This window comes from Molossus molossus, unplaced genomic scaffold (assembly GCF_014108415.1).
Source record: "Molossus molossus isolate mMolMol1 unplaced genomic scaffold, mMolMol1.p scaffold_m16_p_7, whole genome shotgun sequence".
NCBI classification, from domain to species: Eukaryota; Metazoa; Chordata; class Mammalia; order Chiroptera; family Molossidae; genus Molossus; species Molossus molossus.
Window position 1 is genome coordinate 110,078,982 of NW_023425401.1, and position 20,590 is coordinate 110,099,571.

Below are 20,590 nucleotides of genomic sequence, written 5' to 3' on the forward strand. Positions count from 1 at the left end.
GAGTTAAAATATCGTTTTAATTTTTTTTCTAAAAATGTTTTTATTGTTTTTTTGTTTTGTTTTTTTTTAGGGAGAGAGAGATAGAAACAGTGATGTGAGAGAGAAACATTGATTGGCCGCCTCCTGCATGCCCCCCACCAGGGATCAAGCCCAAAACCTGGGCATGTGCCCTGACCAGGAATCGAAATGGGACCTCTCAGTCCATGGGAGGACGCTCAATCCACTGAGCCACACTGGCCAGGCTCGTTTTAGATTTTTAATTGATTGAACTGTTACATAGATACGGTATTTAAAAGGCTAGAAGAAAATACGGCAAAATACTAGTGGTTCTGGATTTCCAAAAAAAATAAAATAAAAAGAAACCAAAACAATAGAAATGGACTTTCAAATTTTTTTCTAGTGATTGTAAAGTACTTATATAATCAAAAGAAGGTAAGATAGTTAAGAATGGGGTGGGAGGGGGTGGTCACTAAAAATCAAACTGAGATGCACTTACTGAGTTTTAGTTCCACGAGAGAGGAACTAACAGCTACAGATGTTACCATCTCCGGATCTCAAAACCTTTCCTACGGTCTCAAGGGGCCTGGGCGAGAGGGGACGGACGGGTGGCTGAGCAGAACCTACGCCCGGTGCTGGAAAAGTAACTCAAAAGTCCGCGTCGGACTGATGCTGCAGCTGGGGTCAGAGAAGGACGTCTTGGAGCATTTTCTCGTGCCGCAGCTCTTGCAGCCTGCCCTTCCCCCACTTCCTTTGAGGAACCGGTGTGTGATCCAGAACACCTGAGAAGGTGCAAAGGTCGGCTTGGGCCGTGATCACCAAGTACCACGGACGGAGGGGCTTCAACAACAGACACTGATTTTCTCACAGTTCTGGATGTTGGCCTCTGAGACCGAGGTGTCTGCGGGGCTGCCTCGTGTCCTCTGTCTGTGGCCTCATCACCCTTATTTATTTATTCATTTTTTTATCCTCAACCGAGGACATTTTTCCATTTTTTTGTACAGACAGAGTGGGAGGGAGAGAGAGGAAGAGAGAGAGAGGGAAACATCGATGTGAAAGGGACACATCGAGTGGCTGCCACCCACACAACCAACCAGGGCCGGGGACAAACTGCAACCGAGGTACATGCCCTTAGTGGGAACCGAACCCGGGTCTCTCCGGACCACAGGCGGACGCTCCAACCTCTGAGCCAAACCAGCCAGGGCTCATCGCCCTTATTTTTAAAAAATTTTTTTTTCTTTATTGATTTTAGAGAGAGAGGAGGGGAGAGAGAGAGAGAGAAACATTGATGAGAGAGACCATCGATTGGCCGCCTCCTGCATGCCCCCCACTGGGGATTTGGCCCACAACCTGGGCATGTGCCCTGACAAGGAATCAAACCAGCAATCTCTTGGTGCAGGGTCGACGCTCAACCACTGAGCAACACTGCCCGGGCTAGGCCCTAATCTCTTCATAAGGACGCCAGTCTTCTTAGATTAAAGATCCTACCTCCAAATACTGAAGTCCTGGAGGTTAGGACTTCAGTGTGAATTTTGGGGTCATGCAATGCAGCCATACCCAAAGGTGAGGGGCTGGCTGGAGCAGGTGGCTCTGAGTGTGACAGTCATTATCCAGACACTGGGTGACTCTGCGTGAACCGGGAGGATGGATATCAGCTTGCTGGGGCCCTAGTAGAAGTGGAGAGACTAGACAGGTGAACAGTTTTCAAGAGGGAAGAAGGAAAGGTTTGGTTAGAACAGAACTAATAACACTACAGTTAGCTGTGTCCTTTTCTTACGAGCTTTTGGCCAGTTTTCCCTATTTAAATTTCTCAGGATTGAAGAAAACTGTTTGAAGGCCTACCTGTAGATAGGACTCTCCAAAAGTGGCATGAACACTTAACCAAAAGATTGTTAGAACCAAGGAAAGGAAGACAACAGCAGATCTGCCGATCAGCCTGTGTGAGTTTTTAAAGTCTTTCCTTTAAGATGCATGAATTACAGCAGGCCTACCTGGGGGTCTACTCAAAAGTAAATTCATACCTCCAGCCCAGCTGCTTTCAAAGAACTAATGTCTACCTGGCCAGTGTGGCTCAGCGGTTGAGCATAGACTCAAAGAACTCATGTCCATATGCCTGAATGCAAAGAAACACTGTACATCGTACAACCTTTCATGCATTACCTGTGTTAAAAGATGAGGTAGAGCCCGGCCGGTGTGGCTCAGTGGTTGAGTGTCGACCCTGCACCAGGAGGTCACCAGTTTGATTCCCGGTCAGGGCACATGCCCAGATTGTAGGCCCCATCCCCAGTGGGGGGCATGCAGCAGGCGGCCAGTTGATGTTCTGTCTCATCGATGTTTCTCTCTCCCTCTCCCTTCCTCTCTCAATTCAATAAAAAAAAAAGAAGAAGGAGAAGGAGAAGGAGAAGAAGGAGGAGAAGGAGAAGGAGAAGGAGAAGGAGAAGGAGAAGGAGAAGGAGAAGGAGAAGGAGAAGGAGAAGGAGACGGAGACGGAGACGGAGACGGAGACGGAGACGGAGACGGAGACGGAGAAGGAGAAGAAGAAGAAGAAGAGTCCTGGGAAGGTAAAAATAAAAAACGAGAGCAAGGTTCTGGCCGGTCTGGCTCAGCATTAGAGCGTCGGCCTGCAGACCCGAGAGACCCGGGTTCGGTTCCCACTAAGGGCGCATACCTTGATTGCAGTTCATCCCCGGCTCTGGTTGGGGTCATGTGGGTGGCAACTGCTTGATGTGTCTCTCTCCAGTTGATGTTTCTCTCTCTCCTTCCTCCTCTCTCTCCCGCTCTATCTAAAGATAAATGCAAAAACGTCCTCAGGCGAGGACTTAAAAAAATAAAGCAACACACACAAAAAAATGAGGGCAAGGATAGCAATAATCAACAACAACAACAACAACAAAGCGAATTCCAGCCCACCTTGGCCTTGCTGGAGTGAGAGTTTTACCCCAGCCAGAGAGGTCCCCACTTCATTTAGCAGCAGGCTCCGCCCCCTTTGGGGAAAGGTGAGGGTACATGTAATGAATGAGCCATGTCACCACCGTATGTTGCCTCCGTGGGAAGAGAAAGCCTGCTTGTGCCTGCAGTAATCGCTTCTTTGTTTCAGCATGAGGTTGCCTAGCTGGACTGAAGCAAACCTCCAAAAATAAAAATAAAAACCCTGTTTGGCCTCCGTATCAGTTGGTGTAAAAGATTAGTCAGCATTAGCCAGTGACGTTGAGCAGACTTGGACTGGTCTTCCTTCTGTACTTCTTTCTACGCCGGCTTTGGGGGGTTACCTCTCGGGGGAGCCCCCGAGGCGCCGACAGCTCACATGATGCTGGGGACTGAAGGGCAGCTCTCCCAAAGGCACAGGTTGAAGCTCTAACCTCCGGGGTGGCCGTGTCTAAAGACGGGGCCTTTGGGAGGTAACACGGGTTAAAGGAGGTGACAGGGTGGAGCCCTGATCCAATAGGATTAGTGTCCTTACAGGAAGAGAGTCAGCAAGAACGCGCCTTCTGAACGCCGGGACTGGATCAGCAGGCAGCCTGGTCTCGGACACCCCGGACCCCACAGCTGTGAGAACAAAACCGTCTGCTGCTGACGCCACCCAGTCAGGGCGTGGCAGCCCAGACTGACTGACCCTAGTGACCGGTCTACACACCTGGCTGTCTCCTTTCATCCTCCAGGTCTTCCCCCGAATGACCTCTTCATTTCCTTCTTTTGGGAAGAAGTTACGCCCAACCGCCCTGGCTGGAATGTGCCCCTCTGTGTGGGGGGCACCTTGCGAAAGGCATTTACCCCGGTGGGGATCGATTCCGGTTATTCAGTTCCTGTTGATGCTCCTTTGCGTAGGAGGAAGGATTCCTATGCCTGCTGCAAAGCAGAAGCCTGGCACACGGTGGGCAGGACAGGTGAGCGCTCCGTTTTACTGCCGCTGTGCCCATTTTGTTCATCCTCACCCCAGGATCTTTTCCCGTTCATTTCTTTTAGAGAGAGTGGAAGGGAGGGAGGAAGGGAGGGAGGGAGGGAGAGAAAGAGAGACATTGATGTGAGGGAGACATACCGATGGGTTGCCTCCCACATGACCCGGACTGGGGCCGGGAATCATATCTGCAACCCAGGCACATGCCCTTGACCGGGAAGAGAAACCCTTGACTCTTTGGTCCAAGGGCGGATGTTCTAACCGCTGAGCCAAACCGGCCAGGGCCAACTGTGCCCATTTTGTTGAGCAGAAGGGTCTGAGGACCTTTTTAGTTTTCCAGTCACAGCGAAGTGAGGAGAATAGCAAATATTTCTAATGTAGGTCAGGCAGTTAACCTATTCATTCACTAAGTCAAGACCATCTTGGTTCTGTAGTTCATTCAACACGGGCTCGGCGCAGACAGAGAGCGGCTGCTCAGGGGGGTCCTGGCCTCCACGCGTCCGCAGGTAAGGAAGGGACACGCACAGTGATGCAGCTCACAGTTCCCGTGGGGGGGCCCGGGGCCTGCAGCCAGCACGCGGACTCCGGTGCGGGTTTGGCCGTTGCTAGTGCCTGGCCTGGGGCTAACGGTGCCCGCCTTACACAGTTCACGGGGCTGGGGTGGAAATGAGGATGCTCAAGACAAGATAACAGGGTTTTTAAAAATCTTTTTCTTTTCCAAATAGGTTAGTGTAATCCCAGGTGGTACAGAATTCCAAATAGAACAAAGACGGAAGAACACACTTGGGCAGGATGCTGGGCTGGGTTGACTCCGACCTCACGGCTAAGGCTGAAGAGGCTGAGTGAGGACTGAAGAGACAAGCCCCTGCGTGATCCTTATCATTTCTATCATCTTCTTGACAAAAGTCTGTTCTCAAATGGACAGCAGGCTCCAAGACCACACTTCCTTCTAGCTATAGATGGCAAGAGATGTTAGGGCAGGGAATCCAGATGTCAGAAAAAGGAATGGAATTAAGGTTCACCATTGCCCCAGGCACAAGGAACAGTTCATTTTTTGCCAGATTTCTTTCTTTCTTTTTTTTTTTTAATTTTATTTTTTGGTACGTGCCCCTAGCGGGAACCAAACCTGGAACTCTCTGGTCCGCAGGCCAACGCTCCAACCGCTGAGCCAAACCGGCCAGGGCCTGCCAGATTTCTTAATTCCACCTGTGGCTTCAGGGCTGCTTCTTGCCACCTTCGTGGCCGGAAACAGTGCCTGCCGCCCCTTCCCCAGACCCTGCCACCGGAAGCTCTCTTATAAGAAATTTGATCCAGCCCCGCCGGTGTGGCTCAGTGGTTGAGCGTCGACCCTGCACCAAGAGGTCGCCGGTTTGATTCCCGGTCAGGGCACATGCCCAGGTTCTGGGCCCGATCCCCAGTGGGGGGCATGCAGGAGGCAGCCGATTGATGTTCTCTCTCATCGATGTTTCTCTCTCTCTCTCTCTCTTCCCCTTTCTCTCTCTCTAAAATCAATAAAGCAAAAATATAGATTAAAAAAAAAAAGCGCAGAAATTTGATCCAGAGGGATTAAAAGTCTATGTCCATACGAGCTACGAGTGAGATCTTAACCCTGTTCCCTGGGTCCCAGGGAGCCGGTGCACCGGTCCCCTGGGTGAGCCATGGATCAGACACTGTCTTGCTTCGCGGTGCTCCTGGTGGCTGCGTCGGGTCAGCCTTGGGGAAGCGGACTCATCGTCTGTGTTCAGCCGTGCCCGGCTTCCCTCGCAAGGATCACACAGGCAGAGGTGCTGTCACTACCCCAAGGTGCCAGGAGGTGCCCCTTCACCCCTTCGGAGGGTGAGGAGTGGCACGCAGACCCCCTGCTCCAAGCTCCAAGCTCGCACAGTCCCTTCAGAAACTCCCCTGCCAGAGAGTTGATCAGGGTGTTTGCCCGGGAAAGATTCCCGTTGTAAGAGCGATGACGACGGGCAGAACGGGACACGCGGCTGGCTGCACCCTGCACCACAGTCACGGGCGTTATCGGGGGAGGGGAAGGGAGAGGCCGGCTCAGCCAGGGTTCGAGGCGGCTGCAGCGCTCATGGACAGCGCTCAGGCCCCTGGTTTCTCAAGAAATAAATAAAAAACATTGTTTTTGTTTTTTTTTTTATCCTCACCAGAGGATATTTTTCTATTTTTTGTTCAGGTAGAGTGGGAGGGGGAGAGAGGAAGAGAGAGAGAAACATCGACGTGAAAGGGACACATCGAGTGGCTGCCACCCACACGACCAACCAGGGCCGGGAACAAACTGCAACCGAGGTACGTGCCCTTAGCGGGAACCAAACCCGGGTCTCTCAGGACCACAGGCCGACGCTCCAACCGCTGAGCCAAACCGGCCCGGGCTTTTTTTTTTTTCTTTATTAATTTTTGAGAGAGAGGGAGAGAAAGATAGAAACATCGATGAGAGAGAACATGCCGCTCACTAGGGATTGGGCCCACAACCTGGGCACATGCCCTGACCGGGAATTGAACTGAAGACCTCTTGGTGCAGGGTCGACGCTGAACCACTGAGCCACACCAGCCAGGCAAAACATTCTTTTTTTATTTGGAGAGAGAGAGAGAAAAGCACACCCCCTACTGGGAATCTAGCCCTCAACCCGGGCATGTGCCCTTACAAGGAATCAAACCAGTGACCTTCCAGGGTATGGGATGCCAACTGAGCCACCCCAACCAGGGCTCAGAGGACATTCGTGAGACTTGCAAGATGAGAACTGTAGAGCATTGGGTCCTGAGCACCAGCCTGCAAAGGGGCCTGTCGCTGCCTGACTGCCTGACTGCGTGTCCCCAGGGCTAGTCTCCTGGAGGGCCCACGCCTCCAGCTTCCCCCGCAGGCTGCCAGGCCAGGTGTCCTCTCCACGGCGCAGATCACGAGTCGAGGCCCAGGGAGCAGGCAGCTGCCCGAGCAGGCGGAGTGGGTTCCCCGACCCGGAGCCCGCACGCCTAACGCCGTCCACGCCGCCACTCCTGCAAGACGGGCTCCAGAGGGTGTGAGTGCACGGCAGCCGGCCAGACAGGGCCCTTCGCGTCCGGCTGACCGCCAGGCCCTGTCCTCACTGTGGTGCCCTTATTTCCCAGAAGTTCTGTTAACCCGCTCCCAAAGCAGCAGCAGAAGAGGCGTCAGCCACTGGCCCGCCTGGGGTGAGCAAACTGGTCAGGCTGGTTGGAGGCCCGCCTCGGGTGGCCTTCCTTCCATGATTAGCTCAAGCAGGGTCTCGGGACCTGGCAGGACGAAGGTCCCGGTGGCAGCCAGGCCCTGGGACCTAGAGCCTCACAGCCCACACTTCCTGTTTTGCTTCCAGTCGAGTCCACTGAAAGAGTTGGGGTCTTTGAACACAGTCCCCGAAGGATGACTGACCCCCTTGGAAAGTTGCCTCAGCCATTTAGACATAGGCGGTGGTGTGGTAGTAGCTGCTTAGCCCGGGGCTCTCTGGGGTACTTTTTTTTTTTTTCTTTATTGGTTTTAGAGAGAGAAGAAGGGAGAGGGAGAGAGATAGAAACATCGATGAGAAAGAACATCGACTGGCCGCCTCCTGCATGCCCCCCGCTGGGGATCAGGCCCACAACCTGGGCATGTGCCCTGACCGGGAATTGAACCGGTGACCTCTTGGTGCATGGGTTGACACTCAACCACTGAGCCACACCGGCCAGGCTTTGGGGTACATTTTTCTAAAGGTCCTCATTTTATCGTGTCTGCCAAGTCCCGAGCGGTGAATGCTACACCGTAACTGATGTCAGGCTACCGCGGTGATACCCACCTGCTGGCAAAGTCGTCGATATTCTCACAACCTGCCCTTGGCTGAGGGAAGCAGGCACCCCCAGGTCCAGCACACCCGCAGACACAGCCTTTCTTTTTTTCTTTAGTTATTGATTTTAGAGAGAGAGGAAAAGGGAGGGAGACGGAGAGAGAAACATCGCTTGGTTGTTCCGCTCATTGATGCACTCATTGGTTAATTAGTTTTTTGTTGTTAATCCCTACCGAGGATGTTTCTCCATTGATTTTTGTGTTTTTTTTTTAGATAGAGTGAATGGGAGGCAGGGAAAGGGAGAGAGAAAGAGGAGAGACATTGATGCGAGAGAGACATACCGATCGGTTGGCTCCCGCATGACCCCGCCCAGGGATGGGAGTTGAACCCGCAACCCTTTGGTCCCCAGGCTGATGCTCTAGCTGCTGAGCCAGACCAGCCAGGGCCATTGGTTGATTCTTGGCTGTGCCCTGACCGGGGCAAAACCACAACCTTGGCCGTCAGGAGGATGCTCTGACCGATGAGCTGCCCGGCCAGGCCAGGCTGTCTCTCAAGCTCCTCACTGTCACAGTGACTGGGCCAAGGAAGAGGAGCCACAGCCCTGTACCATCTGCCTCACGGCGGAGCAGAGAGAGGTCCCAGTACTGAATATTTTGCTGAGGGTCCTCAGCAAAGACCCAGACTGTAGACGACAGTGTCGAAGGGTCTGGCTGTGGTCACATTGGATGAGTCTGGCTTGGAGGTGGCTGAGGTCTCTACCCCGAGGACGAGAGGCAGGAGTGGCTGGAAAAGCCCTGAGAAAGTCCCAGAGCAGGGACAGTGCCTGGCATGTCAAGCGTGCTCTGGGCAGAAAACTGGGGTGGGGGTGGGGGACGGTAAAAAGAACCAAGTGACTTCAGGATTTAATTTGCTGGCAGAAGAAGTGTGATAATGAAATAACTTATCTGTCCCTCCTTTGCACTAAAATCCCGTTTGACTATTAACTGACTTTCTCTCTAATTTGCCTCCCGTCGCCCCTCCCCCAGCCTCATTACCACAGCCATCATCCCTACTACTATTTAGTTAATTTTTAATTTTTTAACTCCTCACTTGAGGGTATTTTTCTGTTTATCTTCAGACAGAATGGGATGGAGAGAAAGAGAGAGAGAGAAACATCAATATGAGAGGGACACTTCAACTGGTTGCCTCCTGCACGACCCCGACCAGGGCCGGGGACAAATCACAACCGAGGTACGTGCTCTTGGCTGGACTCGAACCTGCGACTCATTGGTCCACGGGCCGACGCTCTACCGCTGAGCCAAACCGGCCAGGGCCCTACTACTATTTCTTATGAAAATCCTCAGGGTGAGCACTTGGGTGTAATCAGAGTTGGCCTCATGACTCTTGGAATGAGTCCCCATTAGGGCAGTGTCACGATGACGTATCTCTTTGGAGTCTGGGAGTGGGCGGAAGGGAGCCATGGGACGGAACGTGTCTTCGGAGCGATTGTTCCTGGGAAACCACCTCCTGGGGTTGGCGCCGAGCCTTTCTCTAAACTGGCTTAGCGTGGCCCTGGCATGAGCAGTGGTCAGAGCGCCGGCCCGCGGACCAATGAGTCGCAGGTTCAATTCCGGCCAAGGCCTGCGGTCCAGACAGACCCGGGTTCGGTTCCCGCTAAGGGCATGTACCTCGGTTGCAGTTTGTCCCCGGCCCTGGTTGGGTTGTGAGGGTGGCAGCCACTCGATGTGTCCCTTTCACGTTGATGTTTGTCTCTCTCTCTCTCTCTCCCTCCCACTCTATCTGAACAAAATATTAAAAACAAAAAAACAAAAAAAAACCCCAAAAAACAAAACAATTCCGGCCAAGGGCAGGTACCTCGGTTGCAGTTCAGGCCCTGGTCGGGGTTGTGCGGGAGGCAACCAGTCGATGTGTCCCTCTCACGTCAATGTTTCTCTCTCTGTCTCTTCCTCTCTCTCTCCCTCCCACTCTATCTGAACAAGGAATAAAAAAAATGTCCTCGGGTGAGGATAAAAATAAATAAATGAAAGATTTCCAAACATGTGTAATGAAATAGTGAACGATGCAGAATGAGGTTCATGAGGGAGTTGGTGGATTTCCTTTCTATTCCTGTTTTGAATACTTTCATACCTGTACTCCAGGAAAAACTTTACATGTAGAGAAATTTACAACGCATAGGAGAGGACTCAGACTGGGAGATAACCCGCGTGTAACTCTCTGTGCAGTAAGCACAGGGATGGCAGTTTTAGGCAGAATACAGGACAGAGGCAAATACATATATACGAGTGTGAAATCTTTTGTTTTGAGGGAGGACATTTTCCTGATGATGATGACGACGACGATGATGATAAAACTGCCATTACTGTATAGTAGGCAATGTGTTAAATATTTTACTTTTATTAAGTCTTATCATCTTAACAGTTGCCCAGCCAGGAAGACCTATGGTTATTCCCCCTTGACAGGCGAGGGACAGAAGCCGAGAGAGACGAGGGGGCTTGGCCGAGGTTCCACCGCTCATCAATCCCCGGGGAGCGGAGCTTCCAACCTGGGCAGGATGGAGCCAGTCTGTAAATGGAGCCAGCTGTAAATGGTTCCTTTGGATGCTTGTATTCCGGTCATTTTCTGTGACTGCACGTAGATGAGGAGGTTAGCGTGTCCTGGGAGGTTAGCCATCACGGAAAGAGAGGACGCCAGAGAAGTGGGGTCCTCAGGGCAGGAAATGGGGGGGATGAAAACAGATTTATCCGTCGGTCAGCAGCCGGGACAGAGTACCCCTGAGGCCTTCTGCAGGGCCTCGTGGGACTCAGCACAGGACGCTACGAATCACTTCGGTAGTTAAGAAGGAAGGTGAAGCCCTGGCCGGTGTGGCTCAGCGGTTAGAGCATCGGCCGGCGGACCAATGCGTCTCGGGTTCAATCCTGGTCAAGGGCACGTACCTTGGTTGTGGTTTGTCCCCGGCCCTGGTCGGGCCCTGTGGGAGGCAACCAGTCCATGTGGCTCTATCACGTCGATGTTTCTCTCTGTCTCTCTCCCTCCCTCTCTCCCTCCCACTCTATCTGATAATAAATAGAAAAATATGCTGCTCAGGCCGGTTTGGCTCAGCGGTTAGAGCATCGACCTGCGGACCGTAGAGTCCCGGGTTCGGTTCCCCCTGGGGGCACGTACCTCGGTTGCAGTTTGTCCCCGGCCCCGGTTGAGGTCGTGCGGGTGGCAGCCAGTCGATGCGTCTCTCTCCTGTCGATGTTTCTCTCTCTTCCTCCCTCTCTTCCAGTCTGTCTGAAGATAAATGCAAAAATGTCCTCGCTTGGGTGAGGATAAAAAAAAAATAGAAAAAAGAAAAATATGCTTGGGTGAGGAATAAAAAAAAAAAAAACTAAATAAAGGGAGGGTGAAGCCTGAGCCCCAAAGCTCGGAATTAACACCCTGTGGTCACACGGACCTCCACAGATGAACACCAAGGACCGAAACACACATCTCGCTGAGGATTTGGGCGTCGGATCCCATGCCAGAGCCACCCGGGCTGTATAATCGTGGGCAGACGACTTATCCTCTGAGCCAGCCTCTGTGGCCTCAGCTCTCATGTGGAGGCACCTCCCCGATGGCATGGGGTGCAGGAAGGGTCCGAGGGGGTCATGTGTGCTGAGCAGTTTGGCTCTGGGCTCCCCATTAGCCTGGCGGGGCCTGGGGGGCTCACTTCCCACCTGATCCCCCCTTCCCTTCCGGTGCACAGAGGGCAGCCCTGCTCCCCGCCTGCCTGCTGCTCCTCCCCCTCACCTTTCAGATTTTTCTCCGGTGAGTCTCTCAGACTCCGGGCTCCATCTTGGCACCTGCTGCTGAAAAGTCTGGAGCTGGCACAGAGGCTGGAGACCCAGCAACGGGCTCCCGTCTTGAGAAACAGAACGTAGAGAAGAGGTCGAAGCGAATGGAAGGTAGATACATTGTTGCAAATCTCTTCCATGTTTGGCTGATGAGCAGACAGCCTGCTGCATGTGGTCTGCCCGGTCTCCTGCCAAGTCCTCTCTGGAAGGCTCTGCCGTGCCCTCCGGAGACGGTGAGGACGAGGAAGGCGAGCAACATCCATCCGAGTACCCGTGTGAGAACAGTCTGGACCTGTGGACGTCCTGAAAAGATCTCAGGAACGCCCCTCCCCGCCAAGGGACCCAGGCCAGCCCGAGAGAACCGCTGGGTTGAGATGATTTACGAGGCATGACTGACAGGCCGCAGTTACAGTGTGCCTGTTGCTAACAGTCACTGCGCGATCGACTGTCCCGTGCCAGGCATGGTTTTCATCTTCGCGACACCTCCATGCAGGAGGCACCATCCATGTCACACGCCAGAAACTCCGTGATGGTAACCAGCACACATTTTGCCTTGACGTACATGTCTGTGTACACTTTTATTTTTTTTCAATCCTCACCCAGGGATATTTTTCCAATTTGTTGTGGGAGATGAAGTGGAAGAGAGGGAAAGAGAGAGAAACATCGACGTGAGAGAGAAACCTCGACGTGAGAGAGACACATCGACTGGCTGCCTCCCACACGACCCAACCAGGGTACGTGCCGGAATCGAACCTGCGACTCACTGGTCCACTGGCTGACACTCTAACCAGAGCCAAACTGGCCAGGGCCGTGTATACCTCTATCACAATGAAATCGGACATTCTTATTTTTAATAATGACATAACATCTCATGACAAATGTAGTTTTTGGATGGTGAGGCTAACTAAGCCCAGCTCCAAAGAGCCACAAACATAAAAGTGCCCTGTTACCTTCTATGGTTCCCTTACTTTTGAAATCTGACTTTGATTTTAATGCATTTTTGAGCCATTTCTAGGGGATGTTAGAAATGAACCAAATCTTTTGCCTTCGAAGTCTAATTCTTCCACTTCTGGTACATCATCCACGGCCGTGAGACCAAACGCCCACCGCTCGGCCGTCCGCACCTGAGGTAAAGGTGCGGGGACGCGGACCTTGAGCGGATGGCAGGCCAGTCCTTTGGTCTCCCCGCCGAGGTTTCGGACCAGGAGTCCCAGCCCCTTCCTCTGCCCTCAGCTCCCTTTCAAGCGCTGGGTTCCGCCGGCTTCTTTCCACCGCACCGCTTTCCAGTCCCGCCCGCGCCGGACCCCAAGGCCCCGGCCTGAGCTCCTTCCTGCTCCTGACACGCAGTCTGCCCCGCATCGACCTGGTCGGCACCTGCCCGGGCTCTTCCCCAGGGGCCGGCCCGCAGCTGCTCTTCCGGAGGGACAGACGCTGCGCCAGGCGCCTGCATCCTCCCACCTCTCCACCCCCACTCTGCCTCCTCCCACCCCTCCACCCCCACTCTGCCTCCTCCCACCCCTCCACCCCCACTCTGCCTCCTCCCACCCCGTGCCCACCCCCACTCTGCATCCTCCCCCCCCCCGTGCTCACCCCCACTCTGCCTCCTCCCACCCCGTGCTCACCCCCACTCTGCCTCCTCCCACCCCTCCACCCCCACTCTGCCTCCTCCCACCCCTCCACCCCCACTCTGCCTCCTCCCACCCCGTGCCCACCCCCACTCTGCCTCCTCCCACTCCGTGCCCACCCCCACTCTGCCTCCTTCCCCACCCCGTGCCCACCCCCACTCTGCCTCCTCCCACCCCGTGCTCACCCCCACTCTGCCTCCTCCCACTCCGTGCCCACCCCCACTCTGCCTCCTCCCACTCCGTGCCCACCCCCACTCTGCATCCTCCCCCCCCCCGTGCTCACCCCCACTCTGCCTCCTCCCCCCCCGTGCTCACCCCCACTCTGCCTCCTCCCACCCCGTGCTCACCCCCACTCTGCCTCCTCCCACCCCGTGCTCACCCCCACTCTGCCTCCTCCCACCCCGTGCCCACCCCCACTCTGCCTCCTCCCCCCCGTGCTCACCCCCACTCTGCCTCCTCCCACCCCGTGCCCACCCCCACTCTGCCTCCTCCCACCCCGTGCCCACCCCCACTCTGCCTCCTCCCACCCCGTGCCCACCCCCACTCTGCCTCCTCCCACCCCGTGCCCACCCCCACTCTGCCTCCTCCCACCCCGTGCCCACCCCCACTCTGCCTCCTCCCACCCCTCCACCCCCACTCTGCCTCCTCCCACCCCTCCACCCCCACTCTGCCTCCTCCCACCCCGCGCCCACCCCCACTCTGCCTCCTCCCACCCCTCCACCCCCACTCTGCCTCCTCCCACCCCGCGCCCACCCCCACTCTGCCTCCTCCCACCCCGCGCCCACCCCCACTCTGCATCCTCCCTCCCGTGCTCACGAAGCCCGTGCGGCCGGGCCCCCCACTCTGCACACGGGACGATGAACTGAGGGCGCTGAGATAGGCCCAGACACCCAACCGCAGCACCACTGGGAGGCACAGGGGCATCATGGGAACCCGGCTGTGCCGCTGAGGCGGGGTTCGAGGTCATCGGCGTTTCCTTTCCCTCTGGCCTGTTTAAGCTCCTCTTACGCTTCAGTTCAAGCGTCTTCTCCAAGAAAACCTCCCTGGACTGGGCCTCAGGTGCCCTTCTCTCCGCCGCGGCACCTGTTACATCGGTACCGGTTTCCTTCCCGGAGACTGGGTTCCACGTCTCATCTCTGAGGCTCCGCCATCCGGCACTCGTCCCTGACAAACAGTGGTGTTTCCTAGGAACAAGTGATACACTCTTTGTAGTGTGTTCCCTGTTCTCTAAAACTGAGTGAAGTCTGTTGGTAAGTTTGTTCGGAACCTGAGCTAAAAATAGTGAGCACGGTTGTTGAAGTGGTGGGAGCCTCCTGGTGCGCAGAATTGGAGGGTGGACAGGTGTGCTTCCCACAGTTTTATTACTTTTTTTTTTTTTTAGGAAAATACAGTCCAAATTTGTTTTGTTTTTGTTTTTTGCAACATAGTCCAAATTTAAGGGAGGTCGCAGACCTAAATTTTAGACCATCGCTCTGACAATTGGTGGACTGCTCTAGGAGCTGACTGCTTTATATTATCTGTTAGGAGTTACTTTGAGTATAACTGTCTGTCTACCTGTACATTTTTGCCACCCATCCACCCACCCAGCATCCATCCACCCGTCCATCCACCCTACACTCATGTTAAGTACTTACTACTTGCCAGCCACTATTCTAAGTGCCAAGATCACAGGTGGACAACAGGGTCCCTGAACTTAGAGGTTGAGTCTGATGGAGATGAGTAGTTACAGCCATGTGGTAATAGCAGACACAGAGGATCAGAAGGGCGGACACTTGATTCTACTCAAAGAGAGTAGAGGAGGCTTCTGAGAGGAGGTACTTGCGCTGTGTTGTGTTGAAGGCCCCAATTTCTCAAGCTGCCTGGCAACCTCCCCGTTACTCTACCTTGCATACGGATATTTGCAGAGTTTTTAAAAGCCTGTAGTAACCAGTACCCATAGAGGGGCCTAGGGTTGCCTTTCAAGAAGAGTGGCCACCCTGGTGTAAACTGTGGTCCTGATGATGTTGACCAGTTGTCTAGCTGGTCCTAAAGGGCAGGCACACCCGTCCAGCACATGTTCAGATAAAGAAGGCGAAGTCCTTTAGGGTGGCTGTGTAGGGTTGTCTCACGGGTTACCCAGTGTCCTCCTGCAGCTGGGCAAAAGGGTTTGACAGCTGGGCAAAGGGATTCGTGTGGCATGAACAGACCCTAACTCCTACTCTAAACCCAACCGAAACAGCAAGTGGGCACGGGGGTCCAGAGTTCTGCTCCCGAAGGGCAGGGAGGAGCATGCACCATGTGGGAAGTGCTCAGCAAGTTGGTTTTCTGATGGATTCAATGCCAGCCACTTGCAGGCACCGGATTATATCCCTAGTTGGAGGGACGTCACGTGGGCAGGTATTTATAGTGAGGAAGGACCCTGCCACCCCTGTTAAGTCTAGAAATATACTTGATTGTCTGCTGGGCCTGGAGGGGCCACGGGAATGAATACACAGGTGATTAGAGAAAGATCTAACTGTCTTGTATACGTTGGCTGAAGCTCTGTCTTTACTGTAACATGAGAGGTGTCCGGTAGCAAGACCAGGGCGGCCCCCCTTGGCTTGTCTGCTGAAAGAGGGCCAAGCGACGTGGTAGGAGAAGCGTAAGGTGCAGACTCTGAGGTCTGGGTTTACATCTTTACTGGGGATGGTGCTGTCCTGCTGCAAACTATCCCTAAACTCACAGTGGCTCAAAACTGCTCCAAGACTCTGACCAAACGTGACTCGGGCTCCCCCTGAGTCCTCTTCTTATTTCTTTCTCTATTTGTTTATTTTAGAGAGAGAGGAAGGGAGAGAGAGAGATAGAAATAGCGATGTGAGAGAGGAACATTGATTGGCTGCCTCCTGCACGCCCCCTATTGGGGATCAAGCCTGAAACCTGGGCATGTGCCCCAAGTGGGAATCGAACCAGGACCTCTCAGTCCATGGGACACGCTCGATCCACTGAGCCACACCGGCCGGGCTGAGTCCTCTTCTTGATGAGGCCTCCATCGTGGCCTGTGGGAACTGCAAAGTCAATCTCAGCACACTGCTGTCCACCCCTCACTCTAAGGGACTCGCACAAACACCAGCCTGGTTTCTGACAGCTCGTGCCCTGGCATGACCCAGCCCCGCCTTGCGCTCTTGCTTGGGAAAGCAAACTGCCAAGAGAATTTTCTGTTTGAGATTTACCCTGACCCAGCACCTGGGTAATTTTCCACTTCTCGACTCTGCTCAGGCCCTCAGTGGCTCCTCCCCCTCCTCCCCCGTCCTTCCCTTGAAACGCCCAGGCTCTGCCCAGATTGGAGCTGAGCTCAGTGTAGGCTGACATCCGACTGCAGCCGTCAGGATAAAATCCAGGTTGTCGCGAACGTCCGGCTCTGCTTCCCTCTGACACCACGGTGAACACGTAGGTGTCCACTTTCACCACGGGGACCTCGCCACAGGGCTGCTTGAGTGTCTCTGTGACATGGCAGCTGGCTCACCCAGCCGAGAGAGAAGGCGGGAGCTGCGGTGTCTCTGATGCCCGAGCCCTGGAAGTCACACGCGCCACTTCCACAATGTTCGATGATTTCGCAGCCCAGCCCTAGTCCCTGGGAGAGGGGCGCTGAGGCTGCGGACACCGGCAGGCAGGACCCACGGGGGTGGGGACCTTCTTGGGGGCCGGCTGCCGTGACTCTGCTAGAATCCGTGTCCTGACCTTGGGCAGGTCTCTGGAACGAGGAGCGGCGGGCTCGGCTTCGCCCGGGGGTCCCGGCTGGCCCTGACTTTACCCTCTGCTAAGGAGAGAGTGAGTCAGTGGATGAAAGAGTTCATGTGCTTCCGGAAGCATTTCTCACAGAGAGCAGCGCATCTGCCAGGGTCTGGCCCAGTTCCTGGAGCTGGGAGGCTTGTTTTGTGGGGGCGGGGGCGGGAGGGTCTCCCCTGACTTCTGAGGTCAGGGAGGTGGGGGGGACGCAGACAAGTGGCCCCTGACGAAGCTGGCTTGGATTAGCCCTGCACAAAGACGCGAGTGGGGCCCGGGCGGGCTGCCCCGGGAGGAGCGGGTCCGTGTCCTCCTTGGAGGAGCGTCCACCTGATGAATGGCTCTGCCCAGAGGGACTCGGCTGCTGGAACCTTTCTCCGGGGAGCCGGCCAGCCCTCCCCTCCTCTTAACTCTGCGTGTGGCTGCTCCCAGCCTCCCCCACCCCAACTTCTCCTTGGGGCAAACCACGGGTCCAGGGTGAACCGGCTGTCCCCTGGCAGCCCGACTGGCAGGAACGAGACGGAGGGGAGCTGGAGGCAAAGCCCCGGCTCCTGGCTGAGAGTCTCTGACTCCTCAGCAAATACAGCCGCTTTCAGAGGAAGGCTCCTGGCTCGTCACCCTCCCGACGTGAGCAGGAGGAAGGGGGCCGCCCCCGGGCCAGGAAGCTGGGAAGGAGCTGCTGTCATGGAGAACGTAGAGAGAAATCCCTCATCCGACATCCCTCGGGAGACCGGTCCCCGGCTCCCTTCTGTCCTCTGCCCGCTCCTCACAGCCTCACAGGACGGGTGCAAAGCCTCATGAAGGGCCACGGCCGCAGGGGAGTCCTGGTCCCTCTCCCGGTCCCCCTTCCCGCCAGAACAGGCTTTTTGAGCTCGCTGACCAGTCATTTGGGGAACTGTTCTTTCTGGGGACAGCTGGCAGATGAGGGGCCGGAGGGAGCCCCTGACAAGGGACAGGAGAGACAGGGCTCTGTGTCCACCCTTCCTCACTCGGCCTCCCCTTTGCCCCGCTGTCCCCGACTCCCCACCCTCCTCCTATGCGGCTCTTTTTCAGCGGGGACCCAGGGGTCCCCTCCAGAGAAAGCAGGGCATCCGTCGCAGGCGCAGGGAGCCAAGTCCGGCGGCTGGGGCCCAGCACAATGCTCCTTTATGTCGCTGTGCAGCCCTTCCTGGCCCGGCGGCCGCTTTTCCAGCTGACTGGCTCAGCACAGTGCCTGGGCCCGGAGCAGAGGCTCTGGAGCGGGGGGGCCCCACCGCGGCCAGGGGTCACCTTCCCACCGCCGGCCCCGTGTCCTGGTAGACACTTCCCTGACCAGAGTTCTGCCCCTCGTCTAGGACATTTCTCAAAGGAGTACTGGGCATGGAGGGGGTCGGTGAGGCCCTGCCGGCTCGGCTGCAGCCCAGGCACAGAGGATGGCGGGCTGATGCCGGAGGGAGGGGGCAGGGCTGCGGGTCGGGGGTTCACCTGCGGACGGACTCCCCGTGCAGCCGGGTGCCCCTCCCGCCGGGACTGTCCTGTGAGCTTAGCCTGGAAGCCAAGGCGGTGGGCGCCCCCTTCCTACTCCCGCATGCGACCTCCTCCTTCCGTCACGGTTACAAGGGTCACGGCGACCTCCAAGAGCTACGAGCATGGCACGAACATTGAACATCGGCTTTACATTTTTTTAAATCTCTAGATTAAACCCTTTGAATTTGTGAGCAGACAACTGGAGTTTCACTTTGGAGGTCCTGCATTTCCCGCGGGAAATATGAGCGTGGGCGGGCGGAGCAGGGAAGACAGTCCCCGGCCACCCTGGGTCCCCTCACGCACAGAAACCTAGACAAGTGACCACCTGCCCGCACACTGAGAGGCTGGGCGGGGACAACCCGCTCACCTCAGGGTGGAGGGTGGGTGCGGGCAAATGCACAGGTGTGACACTTCGTGACGTCACTGAGCCGCAGGACTGGACAGGTAGTGACTCTGCTGGGTCTGGGAGGTGGCCGCCGCTGACACGCCTGGGCTGGTGTCCACAGGGTGGACACGGGCAGGGGCCTGCACACGGTACATATGGAAACATTTCAGCCCTGGCCGGTAGCTCAGTTGGTTAGAGCGTCGTCCCCCTGTGCCAAAGTTGCGGGTTCAATTCCTGGTCAGGGCACATACAAGAATCAACTAATGGCCCTGGCCGGTTTGGCTCAGCGGTTAGAGTGTTGGCCTGCGGTCCGGAGAGACCCGGGTTCGGTTCCCGCTAAGGGCACGTACTTCGGTTGCAGTTTGTCCCCGGCCCTGGTTGGTCGTGCGGGTGGCAGCCACTCGATGTGTCCCTTCACGTCGATGTTTCTCTCTCTCCCTTCCTCTCTCTCCCTCCCACTCTATCTGTACAAAAAAATGGAAAAATATCCTCGGGTGAGGATAAAAAAAAAAAAAGAATCAACTAATGAATGCATGAATAGGTGGGTAACAGATAGATGTTTCTCTTTCTTAAAAAAAAAAAAAAAAATCAGCATATAAAAATTTAAAAATAGCCCAGCTGGTGTGGCTCAGTGGTTGAGCGTCGACCCTGCACCAAGAGGTCGCCAGTTCGATTCCCGGTCAGGGCACATGCCCAGGGTGTGGGCCCGATGCCCAGTGTGGGGCGTGCAGGAGGCGGCCAATCCATGTTCTCTCTCATCCATGTTTCTCTCTCCCTCTCCCTTCCTCTCTTTCTAAAATCAATAAAGAAACAATTAAAAAATATAAAATGTTGAAGTACACCTCTACAAGCCATTAAAGAGACACTGCTCCTCCCCAGGTCTGTCTGCCCAGCCCTCCTCCAGGCAGTTCTCCGAGCTTCTCGAAACCCAGCCGCCTGAGTCCGGCGCAGCTGGGGCCCAGGGCCGGTCTCAGAGCTGCGCGAGGGCCCCGTCAGGTGCTGCACGTAGGAGCCCGGCGTCCCGACGTGTGTCTCGGCAGCGGTGTCTGGAAGGAGCTCGGCTGTGGCGGCGTTAGCGGGTCTGATCCATAGAATCCGAGAGTGAGTCCTGGTCCGCGGGCTGGGGGCAGGGCCCATGGCACGAAACCCGTTCCTAGACATCGCCATTTGATTTATTAATATTGGCAACAGTTCCGGGCCATCCTGCCAACAACGTTCCTGAAATTGGAATCACATGGCGCTCTGCTCGTCCCTGCTGGTGCGGCTAGGCCCTCGCCTCTCCCGGGCAGCACTTTCGCTGGGACCCGATCCGGAGCAGATTGATGGGAGTTTGGAACCGTCGTGAAAAACCTGATCTCATTAGCCAGCCATGAGTCAGGGCCAGGCGCTCTGTCAGAGGCGGGCGCGTCTGCGTAATTAGAAGCTGATGCCGGGGAGCTGATGACGGCGTGAGTTAAAGTCAAACGGGCATCGCTTCGGCTGTGCCGAAACCGGTCCTGCTGCAAGGGTTCCGAGAGGTCTCCTTGGAGGGCGACCCGCCCACCGTAACCGAGCTGGTGGAAAGAAAGCCGTGGTGAATGCACTGAAGGACTGAATGAGCCTGGCCGGCGTGTCTCCGTGGCTGAGCGTGGACCCTGCACCGAGGGGTCGCCGGTTCGATTCCCGGTCAGGGCACATCCCAGGTTGTGGGCCCGATCCCCAGTGGGGGGCGTGCAGGAGGCGGCCAGTCGATGTCTCTCTCATCGATGTTTATCTCTCTCCCTCTCCCTTCCGCTCTCTCTAAAATCAATAAAGAAAAAAATTTTTTTTTTTTAAAGGGACTGAACAAAAGGGACCTTCTCGCTAGG

General features: G+C 55.5%; 1 long non-coding RNA gene across 1 annotated transcript; it reads left to right on the top strand.

Annotated features, from left to right (window-relative positions):
- Nucleotides 1–2,508: 2,508 nt before the first annotated feature.
- On the top strand, nucleotides 2,509–4,947 carry LOC118620415. The gene is made up of 4 exons (XR_004957405.1): nucleotides 2,509–2,558; nucleotides 3,657–3,881; nucleotides 4,327–4,398; nucleotides 4,618–4,947. It is a non-coding gene; the product is annotated as an uncharacterized LOC118620415 (long non-coding RNA).
- The last annotated feature ends 15,643 nt before the right edge of the window (nucleotides 4,948–20,590 follow it).